Source organism: Gossypium hirsutum, chromosome A13, assembly GCF_007990345.1.
Source record: "Gossypium hirsutum isolate 1008001.06 chromosome A13, Gossypium_hirsutum_v2.1, whole genome shotgun sequence".
Lineage (NCBI taxonomy): Eukaryota > Viridiplantae > Streptophyta > Magnoliopsida > Malvales > Malvaceae > Gossypium > Gossypium hirsutum.
In genome coordinates, this window is record NC_053436.1 from 10,637,360 (window position 1) to 10,651,223 (window position 13,864).

At 33.8% G+C, this 13,864-nt stretch overlaps 1 non-coding gene across 1 annotated transcript; it reads left to right on the plus strand.

Moving 5' to 3' along the window:
* The first annotated feature begins 13,338 nt into the window (after positions 1-13,338).
* LOC121213188 (small nucleolar RNA R71) lies at positions 13,339-13,445 on the plus strand. The gene has a single exon (XR_005908558.1). It is a non-coding gene; the product is annotated as a small nucleolar RNA R71 (small nucleolar RNA).
* Positions 13,446-13,864: the final 419 nt, after the last annotated feature.

Genomic DNA, 13,864 nt, shown 5'->3' on the forward strand with positions numbered 1-13,864 from the left:
GAGAGAGTCAAATTCACAAGGTCGATTTAGTCAAAGAGACTGAAGAAAAAGTTAAAGTGATTTGTGACTGCTTGAAGGCCGCCTCGGATAGACAAAAATCCTATGTGGATTTGAAACGGAAGGAGATCAAATTTTAAGTCAGTGATTGAGTATTTTTGAAAGTATCCCCGTGGAGGAAAGTTCTCAGATTTGGTAGAAGAGGCAAGTTGAGTCCTCGTTTCATAGGACTGTAACACCCCTTACCCGTACCCGAGGCCGGGATAAAGTATGAGGTGTTATCGGACAAACATACAAACATTAAACTAAAATACGGGCCATAAAATTTCATTCATATTTCAAAACGTTCGTTCACTTACACATAGTCCCTTATTTGAGTCTACGAAGCCCAAAACATGCTTTAGAAAGGGTTCGGGACTAAACCGAGAACTTACGAAAATCTTGGAAATTTCATGCTTTAAGGCTTCACACGCCCGAGTCCCAAAGTCGTGTTCCATACACGGCTTAGACACATGGTCGTGTCTCTGCCTGTGTGGAATATACCTAGGCTATTTTCCAAGCTTTGGTCAACCTTAATCTCTTACAAACTTATACAAAATCAAAAGCATATAACATGGTATTCATTTAATGATTAAATATTCTCAATTAAACCACAAACATAGCATTTGTATGTCATCATACATGTGTCTCTCATACTCATTTTACCTTGTTTATTATAGTACCACTTATACATTTATACCAAGATTATCATCTTACAAAATATCTTCAGCTTAATAACCAAGCATTCATATTTAAAATTAGATCATATCTTTATAAAATACCACAATTTAGATACGCAAAATAACATGTTTGCCTGAAACATTTCAATTCAACTCCATACCCAACAAGCATTACATTGAGACTAGTCATATATATATACATGTCATGATACATATCATTCTCTTTCTGTTTTCTTATAAACACATATCATTTATTTCATTATATCAATATTTCATATACCATAGTTTCCATGTATTCCACATATATTTATTTTCCTCCCCTCCTCTCCATTCCACATCCTTAATGTATATAGCATTCTTGTAAGTACGATTTCACAATTTACTAATAAATGCTCACATCAAACTGTCTACACGAGTCATGGTCACTTACTTATTTATAATTCGAGCTAAAGAGCTCCAAATTAAGATTCGTAAATTTTCCCTAAAACTAGACTCACATATCCTTCCACCATAAAATTTTCATAATTTTTGGTTTAGCCAATTAGTACAGTTTATTCATTAAATTTTTCCCTGTTTCACTTTCTGACAGTTCTGACCTCTCTTCACTAAAAATTAATTATCTCACAGTACAGAACTTGGATAATGTTATTGTTGATTTATCTTGAAAATAGACTTATTAGGGATGTTAAAAATATAATTTTAAGCCTCTAATTATTTTTATCCAAAATTTTGTGATTTTCCAATTTCAGAACAGGGGATCACGTAATTATTCTAAACCAGTCTCACAAAAACATAAATATCTCAAAATATAGAACTCCTTTTCTTACTCTGTTTCTTTTATATGAAAATAGACTCATTAAGATTTAATTCGATATCTTATTCAGTCTCTGATTCAATTTTTACTATTTTTGGTGATTTTTCAAAATCACGTCACTGCTACTGTCCAAAACAGTTTTATTGCTAATTCCCTCTTTCACACTTTCTTTGTATTAACCTCATTTTAACATACATATCACAAATCATTTTCACCACATTTCATACATCACAAGTATAGACCAATGATCACAAGGTCACCATAAAATCATCCTCATGTATAACTTACTTGTTTATAACCTCACCACATCCTGGTCACTTAGTGAACACATCATTCACATAATCAAGTTCCTGCACTTATTCATCACAAAACTCACAAAGCAATACATAGAGAGTCTCCCGTTGAACACTTCGGATCAATCCTCGATACTTGGTGGTTTGAGCACATAGCTCCACCCATCATATAGTTCGGCTCTCTTGTACATATGGTGAACACTCAGTACCACCCATGTGACCTAGCCAGTTTATCTCGTAGCTCTCTTGTCTACATGGTGTCCTTCACCTGGAACCACGCATGTGACCTAGCTACATATATCCCGTAGCTCTCTTGTCTACATGGTGTACACATAGTATCACCCATGCGACCTAGCTACATCATAATGTCTTGTAGCTCTCTTGTACACATGATGTGCACTCAGCACCATACATGTGACCTAGCTACATACTGTCTGTATCATCCAATCTTTTCGAAGGTTCAACCGGGATTTTTCTCTCTTTTTCAACAATTTCACCAATCAAGTAATTATCCACAAACATATTTCCAATATTATTATAAAATATCATAATACAAGTAATATTGATGTATTACTTACATATAAACTTACATCTCATTTAATATCAAGGCAATAACATTAAATTACACATTGCCTTATTAAAAATCATCTGAACTTACAATTTCCCATAATATCCATAACCATAGAAATCACATTTATGTATGATAATTCAATGCACTTCATGTACCATAGACATATTTTTAAATCAATTCATAAACTTGGAACCATAATCATTTAATTTAATATAATTCAATTAATTCACTAAATTTAACTTTCAAATATAAATTACAGCATTATTGTTGTATTATTATCATACCAACTTACACACTTTCAACACCTCAGAAATCATAATGAATATATCAATTTTACATTGAAACATGCATAAATTAATGCTTATTATACATATGAACTTACCTCGATACTAAAACGACCATTTTACCAACTTTCCCAATTTTTGATTTTTCTCTCATTCTAGGTTCAAATCTCATTTTTCGGGATCTAAAACATCATATTTTACTTATTTAATTAATGTACTGTTCAAAACAGTCATTAACTCAAACTTTGGAAAAATTACAATTTTGCCCCTAAACTTTTGCATATTTACACTTTTGCCCCTAGGCTCGGGAATTAAACTTCATCCCTTCTTCTTATGTTTTATGACATGCTGATCACTTTTCCCTTCTATGGCAACATCAAACTCTCACTCTAACATATACTTATGACTATTAGGTATTTTTACCAATTAAGCCCTTTTACACATTTTCACTCAAAACCGAGTAGCATAAGTTGTCTAACATAATTTAAAACCTCATATTCTATTATAAAATAGCAAAATAAACACATTTCACCTATGGGTATTTTTCCAAATATGAACCCTAGCTTAAATTATTGCTAGAATAAGCTTAATCAAATTACCGGGATTCCAAAAACGTAAAGAACTTGAAAAACGGGGTTATAACGGACTTAATATTGAGCTTGGAAAGCTTGAAAACCCTATCCATGGTTTCCCCCATGCTAATTTCGGCCTCCATGAGAAAGATGAGTCAATTTTGGCTTTATTTTCCCTTTTTATTTCTTTTAATTACCAAATGACCAAAATGCCCATTCTTACTAAACTTTCAAAAATTCCATCTATGTCCAATTTTTGTCCATCACTTAGAAATTGGTCAAATCTCTATTTAAGACCTCCTAATTAATATTTCAAAGCAATTTCATACTAGAAACTTCTAGAATGGAAGTTTTGTAACTTATTCAATTTAATCCTTAACTTCAAATTGAGCACTTTATGCATAGAATTTCTTCACGAAATTTTCACACAATCATGCAATCATATCATAGACCTCAAAATAATCATAAAATAATTATTTCTATCTCGGATTTTGTGGTCCCGAAACCTCTGTTCCAACTAGACCCAAATTTGGGCTATTACAAGGACCATATGAGGTTTCCGAAAGAGTGGGGCCGGCTGCCTATCGATTGGCTTTGCCACCAGAATTGGAAAGGATTCACAACGTGTTTAATGTATCCATGATACGTCAGTATAGATCAGACCCTTCGCATGTGATTATACCAACCGTGTAACACCCCTAACCCGTATCCGCTGCCAGAACAGGGTTTTGGAGCATTACTACCATTTGTAGATCACTTAAAAAAAATTAAATACTTACCAATTCAATTTATCATATAAATAAATATATTACCATTCAATCAACAGTTTGGCACTTGTATAAGCATCAAACAACAACATTGTTAGTATACTTGCACATATCTCATATAAATTCAACATTGATATATCTATTTTCTCGACATATCGCACTTGAGTTTAATAATAGTCTCAACTTACATAATTTCCTTGTATCAGCATATCAAAGATAATCATATATGTACATGTCATGAAACATATCATGCTCTTACCGTTTCTTTATAAGCATATATTATTCATTTCATTATATCAATATTTCATGCTCCATCATTTCCATATATTTTATGTATATTTATTCCGGTAATAGCTTATATCTTAACATAAATTATATTCCATGTACTTATACTTATTTCATTTATCTATGTTCATAATTATTTCATACAACTATTTTGTACATATATTTCCATATGACCAGTTCTTGTAAACATTTCATACAACCATTTCATATAACCATTCGTCATCTGATACATATTACCTGAATATCAATTGTTCAACAGATGTCATAGTGTCTCCCATCCACGGTCTTATTTATCTTTGACATGATGCCATAGTGTCTTTCAACTATGGTCTTACTCATTTTCTATCATGTTGCCATGGTATCTTTCAACCATGGTCTTTTTCATTTCATATCACGTTGCCATGGTATCTTTCAACCATGGTCTTTTTCATTTCATATCAGGTTACCATGGTATCTTTCAACCATGGTCTTACACATTTCATATCAGGTTGCCATGGTATCTTTCAACCATGGTCTTACACATTTCATATCAGGTTGTCATGGTATCTTTCAACCATGGTCTTACACATTTCATATCAGAGAGCACACTCCCGCAAACCTTATCCTTACAGTGGGATTACCAGTCCAGGCTAAATCCCCTGTAATATAAACTCATAGAGTATTGTCGGGATTACCAGTCCAGGCTAAATCCCCTGCAACGACAATTACTCTAATGAGCTTGGATCTGAATTGCCAGTCCAGGTTAAATTCAGACCCTAATTCGGATTACCCGTCCGTGCTAAATCCATTTTCCACATATTTTTCGGGAGGGCTATATCAGGATAGGATCACCCGTCCGGGCTAGATCCTTTTTTCCGTCAATTCCTTTTCAGAGATCCATCAAATTTTCCTTTCATTCAACCGGGATTTCTTCCGCTTTTATCAAATATATCAATTTTTCATAAATTTCCATATAATGAACATTCAAATCATATTCATATAAAAAACATGCATTTCAAGCATTTAAGAATATAACTCAAGTTACATGAACTTACCTCATTGCTTGTTTGTGTTTATAATTTCATTAATCTGATATTTTTTTCTTTTCCACGATCAAGTCTCATATTTGAGTCGTCCGGATCTTTATAAATAAATTTGATCATCATTTTCATTCATTTCATATTCTAATGCATTTAATTAATGCTCTAGGCAAAATTATCATTTTGGCCCTAAACTTTTAATTAATGACGATTTCATCCTTAGGGTCAGGAAAATAAAATTCTTGCAATTTAATCCTTATTTCCAACTATTATTCTCATATGTATTGATAACAGTCCATGAATTCTATAAAATATCAGAATTTTCCATAATTTCAACACTTTTCAATTTAATCCCTAAAACATGTTTTTCCCCGATCTTGAACTAAATTAATAATTTCATTCAATTTTTTAATTTAAATAATAAAATAATCCATTTCATGCAAATTTGTCATTTCTGACATTTTTACAAAATTGCCCATAAAGTTTTACTTTTATTCAATTTAGCCCCTGAGTCTAAAATATGCAAATTAGCCATGCTAGATGAATATTCATACATATTTTTCCTCATCCTCCTCTCCATTCCACATCCTTAATGTAGATAACACACTTGTAAGTAACATTATCCATAATTTTTATTATTTACTTTTATGAATATTCAAGCTGTCTATCTGCGTCATAGTCACTAAATTATTTATATCTGGAGCTATAGAACTCCAAATTAAGATCCGCTAGTTTTACCTGAAACTAGACTCATATATATTCTTACCATAAAATTTTGAGAATTTTTGGTTTATCCAATAAGTACACTTTATTCTTTAAAGTTACCCCTATTCTGCTGTCTGACAGTTCTGGCCCTTCTTCACTAAAAATTAATTATCTCCTCGTACAGAATTCGAATGATGTTCACACTTGTTTATATTGAAAATAGACTCATTCAGAATTCTAAACATATAAATTTAAGCCCCTAATTATTTTTATCCAATTTTTTATGATTTTACAAATTCATTAAAGGGGAACCCAAAATCATTCTGACCTTGTCTCACAAAATTCATCATATCTCATGATTTACAATTCCATTGCTTACTTAATTTCTTCTATAAGAAACTAGACGTAATAAGATTTAATTTTGTATTTTATTCATCCTATAGATAGATTTCTACAATTTTGATGATTTTTCAAAGTTAGACTACTGTTACTGTCCAAAACTGTTTTTGTACAAGATATTAATTACCATGTTAGAACACCCTTATTTTCTTTTTCTACACCATTTCTCATCACTTTCTCTTATTTTATCTTCACTAACATATCAAGAACATAGGACCTTATGTAAGAAAACTCTATTATAACATTATTTCCATGCTTTGTCAATAATAACAAACTTAAAAACATATTGAAATCTTGATATATTTACCTTGTTCTATTGATACTAATCTTTAACTTGATTTTCTCTCTCCTTCAGCTTCTATTTCTTAAATCCAACTTGATATTCTAACTCCCCATGGTCTCCTTAACATTTTTCTCTCTTAGTAGCTATGGAAATTCTTTTGATTTCTAGGTGAAAATGGTGAATTTTTGGTGGAAGGACCAAATTGTAAAGAAAAGAAAATTTCTTTCTTTTCCTTCTCTTCTAACGTTGGTTGCATGCATGGAAAGATGATGAAAATTATTCATCTTTCCTTCCTTTTATACTAAATAATTAATAATAAAATAATAATAAAATAATAATAAAATAATAAAATATCTCTTTAAAATAATATATATCTAATTAAATAATCATAAAATATCATCAACATCATCATTACTTTCTAGATTTCTCTCTCTTCCAATTGACCATTTTGCCCTTTATTATCTTTTAAAATTCCATCATTGAGTCATCATTTAATTTAGTAAAATTACAATTTAGGCCCTTATAGTTCTTCACCTATTCAATTTGGTCCTAATTCATCCATTTTCCTTAGTTTCTAGGTTATTCCACTCTTAAAATATTTACACTATTGGTCCTTCAAATTTTTCATAATTATATTTTAACCCCTTAAATTTTGAATATTTACTCTTGTGCAACAAAACTTTTCTCACTTTTACAATTTAGTCCTTTCTTGAATTAATATATTATAATATACTTCTCAATATTGACATAACTCAAAATTTCCCTTTTTGTCACTTTATTTCCTTATTTTACTATATCAAGGATAATATCTTATTGTAAAAATTTTCAGGGTATTATAAACCGAGGTTGAAATTTATCCGGACATGACTTATGGCGAAGAGCCGGTCAAGATTTTGGCTCGGGAAGTCGAATAGCTGAGGAATAAGAGTGTAGCACTTGTGAAAGTTCTATGGCATAGACATGGAGTTGAGGAAGCCACACGGGAACCCGAGAAGACTATGAGAGATCAGTACCCGAACTTATTTACCGGTAAGATTTTCGAGGACGAAAATCCCTAAGGGGGAGAAATGTAACAACCCAATTTAGGGCCTAGTTAGAATAGTGGTCTCGAGACCATAAACTCAATGTCAGGAAAATTATTTTAGTATTATTTTGATGTATTAGCATGTTTTTAGGAGTACGTGAAGAATTTGGCGAGCCAATTATAGCGTTTGAAAGCCTAATTAAGAAAAAGGACTAAATCGCATAAAGCACAAAAGTCCTAAATTGATAGCTAAAGGTGTCAAATAGCTAGAGAATAAAAATTGAGGGTCTTTTAAAAGCAATTAGACCCTTTCCTAAGAGCTTGGCAGGCCACATGGAACAAATTGGTCAAAAAGTCAAAGGTTAGGTGGTTTCGTGACTTAATTGATTAAATAAAAGAGAGATGATATCATCCTACTTCCCTATTTCTTCTCCACCAATTTTTTTTAGCCATTTTGGGGGTTTTGAGCTTCCAAAATTTTAGTAACTTATTACTCTTGCAAGTAAGTGTTTTACATACTTTTTCTTGAAGATTTTTACATTTTTGAGACCCTTGAAGCATGAGCTTTCAAATGAGGGGTCTATGTTGCAAAATGATAAGAGTTTAGGGTTTGAACATGAGAGTATTTAGAGTGTTTTCTGAAATTTATGGAAGAAAATGAGTCTTGGGTGTCTATTAAACAACTTTTGTGAAATATGTTAACATGAAAACACCTAATAGGATTAATGTGCATAGGTTGTAAAATAGATATTAAATGTATGAAATAGTGTGAATTTGGAGTTACTATAAGAGTCAAAGAGGTTCGGATAGTCTTGAGAAATAAATAAATTTAGTAAAAATTAATTTTCGGGCCGAGGGGTAAAATGGTCATTTTACAAAAATCTAGGGGCAAAATGGTCATTTAGCCCAATTGTGAATTGTTGAGTGCTTAGGTTGATAAAGTGACTTAACAAGTGCATTTTGTTATAATAGATCAAGAAATACCGAGTCTGAACCTAGACCGGGGGAAAGCCAAGCAAACCGACTAAATTAGGTAGTCACTACATTTTGTAATCCAATGTAAGTTATATGTACATAGTACAACTACATAAATAATATATGTGTTTGAATTGTACTAAAATTATTATAGCATAAATTTCCTGATTGTGGAAATGAGAAAATACGATGAGAATAGAGATAGTAGAATTCCCAATTGAACCTTAAGAAATAAATCGAATATTCATGCTATTACGTTTGGGTCACTTGTGTGAGCTAGTGTAAGACATGTCTGGGACATGCATTGGCCACATTTTGAGAGTCAGTGTAAGACCATATCTGGGACATGGCATTGACATTGAGACGAGTGCTAGTGTAAGGCATGTCTGGTACATGCTTCAGCCTTGAGACGTAAGCCAGTGTAAGATATGTCTGGGACATGTATCGGCTACGAAAGGATAGTCAGTGTAAGACCATGTCTGGGACATGACATCGACTTGAGATATGAGCCAGTGTAACACCGTGTCTAGGACATGGCATCGACACCTTACCCTATGCTTGAGGCTTATGTAATATCTGGTAGTATTCCGAATGGTTCAACGGTGAAAGTTATATTCTTAAACTAATGGGGAAAGTATAACCATTTAGTGAGTGGTATAGGTACCTAATTAGTACGTATGAGATATGAGCTCAATATATAATATGTGACCTGTATGGATGATAATGAGTAAGTTATGCTTATGCCTACCTTGTTGTTATGTGCGTGTTGATTATTGATAAATTGTTGTTGTACACTTACTTATATATCAATTTACTAAGCTGTTATGCTTACTCCCTTCCCTTTTCAATTCCTTATAGTGCTACCTAACTAGCTCAAAGAGCATCAAAAGTCAGATATATCGATCACACTATCAACCGAAGCATTCGGTATAGTTGGATTTATATTTTTGAATATAGCATGTATAGGACTTAGACTTTATTATTTGGTGACATTGAGGTTTGGCCATATGTATTGGCTTGGGTTGGAAACCCTTTAATTTGTATTAAGCCTTGAATGATGGCTAACATTCATTTGGAATTTATAAAAGATGCATCATCATTGTTGAATGAATATCTATTGTGGCTGATTTGGTTATAGGTATTATGCTTGTTTTGGTATTGGTTGGTATTTGTATAGAACTAGATATGTAAGGGTGGAAATGAGGCTTGGTAAATAGCCTTATATTATCTACACGGGTAGGCTCGCGAGTGTGTGTCTAGGCCGTGTGTGACACACAGTCTACCCTATGGGCGTGTGGTCCGACCGTGTATCCCCTGCATGTAAAAATTTCAATCAGTATGCATGATAGTAAACATACGGGTAGAGACACGGCCGTGTGTCTCAGCCGTGTGAAGGGCACGGTTAAGTACACAGATGTGTGCCTTGGCCTGTAGCCCTTATGAAATACTGACGTTAGAAACAGAATGTCCAGGTTTTTGCGCACGGGCTAGGACACGGGCGTGTCATGGCCGTGTGAAGGACACGGGCCAGGGACACGGGCGTGTGTCATGCCGTGTGAAAACCTCTATAGGTGTGCATTTAGAATTTATTCTACACGGGTGGAGAACATGGGCGTGTCCATATCTTGCTTAGGCCGTGTGAGACTCATGAGTCATTAGCACGGACATGTTGGAATGCTCATACGGGTGTGTTGCCCCTCCCACATGGGCGTGTGCCCCTATGTCAAGTGACATTTCTCTACAGTTGGAAAAAAGACTCGGATTAGTCTCGAATGATATTCGATGTATGTTTTGGGCCTGTAAGCCTCATAGTGAGAATATATTAATAGGTTTAAGAAAGTTTTAAAATTTTCCAAGTCATGAAGACTCGGAATTGGTTGTAAGTATGAGTTCAAGTTAGGTAACGCCTCGTATTCAACCCCGACGTAGGATACGGGTATGGGGTGTTACAAGTAGAATAAAGTAACAGCAAGATTCCTTATTTTTATTTATTTATAGTCCTCTTTGAATACGACCGCCTTGTTCCTTCCTCGACATTGGAGTTCATGGTTTGAGCATAAAGTCTGGAAATTTAAGCACCAAAACAAACAGGTTATGAAATATATATTTTAAGTGTATCTCTAATTGAGTCATCTTGTATTTTTGAGTATCTATAGTAAGCTTGTTACTGCAACTACATGTGTTGTAGCATAGCCATTATATCAAGTTGTTATCTTCGTGAAATGGTGCTAGAGGAAGGGACTCTCAGCATCGGACTAAGAAAATATGTTAAGGGTGGTTTCAGTTTTGGGCAGGTGGGTGAGTAGTTGAGGATAAGGTTTAAAGTTAGAGGGGGTAGTAGTTTTAAAGATAGTTTAGGTACGATGGTTAGTGGCTTCGAATAAAGGTGTCCAAGGTGGTGATTTAGGGAGTTAAGGGCTGTGACGTTTGGGGGTTAAGTGAGATGCACTATTGGGCTACTTGGGAGTGACAGTGGAGTAAGGTAAGGGCTATTGGTTTGTGTGGAAAAAGGGTTGAATATTTGCCTTCCTAGCAGTGTCTTAAGCCCAATGGCAGCTCCTTTTTGGATCCTAAGCTTCTGTACTAAAAGTAAACTAAAAAAAACTTAAAGAAATTAGTGCTTGGGTTAAAAGTTGACCTTTTATTTAACAAAACAAGTACTTAAATTCTTCAGGCTACATAGAAAAGTAATTTTTTTTGAAAAATTACATTAAATTAAACTATCAAGAAAGACTGGAGAGGTCATAGTTCGTCATGCTTAAGTCCCAATCTCTTAAAGAAAATTTTAATTATTGTAATGACCCAAAGAAAATTTTATCTAAGTCTACCATTTTATTGAAATGAGAGAAAAAAATAAAAATATAATATAACGATAGAGAAAGTGAAGAGAACTCCCTCCAATTTATTTGGAATCGTTACTGACCAAGACAGTGTCAAAGGGCCATCTATCATACCAACCATACTTATTTAGGAAGTAATCATACTCTTGCCCAGCATATTTGTCCAACATTTTTTTTGGGAAAGAAAACCAAAAATGATATTTTCTGGTGGCCTTGTTTAACTTCCTATAACCCATGCAAATCTGCCAACTTATGACTCGAATATCTATAATAATCCATTCGATACCCTTCTTGTGCTTTTCCAAAACTACAAGTGACTTTTCTGCATGATTCTTGGTTAACTTAATTAAGACTATGATAGGTAAAGTCAGAGATAAACCCAAATAATCATATTTCAAATGAGGAGGAAAAAACTTCAGTTCCAATTCAATTGGCTCTTCAATCAATGCTTTCGATTGTGTATACTCTCGAGATAATAACTCTAATGATTCTAGTGGAGCTTCCTAAGTGAATCCCTTCTTTTTAGCTTCTAAAAGAGCCAAACATTTCTCGTCTTCATCATCACTTGGCGAATCTGCTAGTAGAATACGTTCTAATGGATCGTCTAGAGAATTGAGTTCCAGTTTTATATAATCCAACAATTCCATCTTAGAAATAACAGACCAATCTTCAACTACATATGGGGATTTAGCAACATCGAAGTCATTAAAAGTTACCTCGTCATCCAAAATTTCGTTAACTTGAGTATCTTGTTGTTGCTTTTGGAACTGTTGAGGATATGATGGCGATGGAAATTTAGCTTTGACCAGACAACTTCTATGTGGCAATTTCTCTACATCTGAAAAAGGTGTTAGATTATCAGAACTATCTGGTTTAGAGTTTACCTCATCAAGGATCACCAAATCTGAATTCTGTAAAATTGGAGTATCAACACGTGATTGAAATTTCTCTTTGTCTTGAGCTACATCAGGATCATCTTAGACTTCTACAGCTTTGGGCTCCAATGTCTTCCCACTTTGTAAAGTGATGGCTTTGTAATGCTCTTTGCCCATGCTTCTCAAATTTTCTGTGTCACTCGACTAAATACCTTGGGGTCTGCTTCTAAGCTCATTGGCTAGATTTCCACTTGGTTTCCTAAATTCTTCAATGTTTCTGCTTGACTTTGGATTAGTTCATCATTCTTCGCTATGTGTGCCTTCAAGAAATTCTCAAGATTACTTTAAGATCTAGTTGGTGGGGGTTTTGCACTTGTTGAGAATATTCTGGTGGATAATTTGGTTAAGATGGCATAAATGAGTTGCTAGGGCTTGCCCATTAGTTACTCCATGGAGAAATTGGATGATTCTTCCATGAAGAGTTGTAAGAATTTGATTGTAGACCATTCCAATTCTGATTTCCCATGTAATATTTTGAGTCTTAATTTGATAGACAATTTTCAAAGAAATATCCATCTCCACATTATTCACAAGAAATATTCTCGAACTGGTTTTGCTGTTGACCTGTCAGATTACCTTTGAAACTATCAACAGTTATGTTCTAAAGCATAGAAGATATAAAGGATACCTAGGCTGCCAAAGAAGCAAGTGTGTTCACTTTATGTATTCCAGCTACTCGTCTTTTTAAGGCCGGTTGGTTGGCCATTGATAGTTATTGTTGGAAATTCTTTCAATAATTTCTTAAGCATCGTTATAAGACTTAGAAAGAAGGGCTCTATTTGCCGAAGCATCCACCATCATTCTAGTATAAATATTGAGACCAATGTAGAAAGTCTCCATTTGAATGCAGCAAAGAATGCCATGATGAGGGCACTTTCATAATAACTCCTTGAACCGTTCCCATACTTCATATAAAGATAATTCGTCAAGTTGCTAAAATGAAGTGATTTCGTTTCGGAGCTTGGCGGTCAAAGATAGAGGAAAGTATTTTATTAAGAAATATTCAACCAACTCTTTCCATGTAGTTATGGAACCTGATGGTAGGGAGTTCAACCATGCTTGTGCTTTATCTCTTAAGGAGTATGGAAATAATCTCAGTTTCAAGTTGTCCTCGATCACCCCAACTAGTTTAAATAAGTCACTCACTTCCATAAATAGCTGAAGATGAAGATGTTGATATTCTGTACGCATCCCACTAAATTGACCTCTATTTTGCAACATTTGGAATATGACTGGCTTTAGTTCAAATTGTGGTACCTCAATTTTGGGTCTCATAATACTCATATTAAGCTTGTTGAAGAGAGGAATGGCATATTATCGAATGATGTAGTTTCTGTCATCGGCAATAATGATCGGATTGTGAGTATTTTAAGCGAATACTC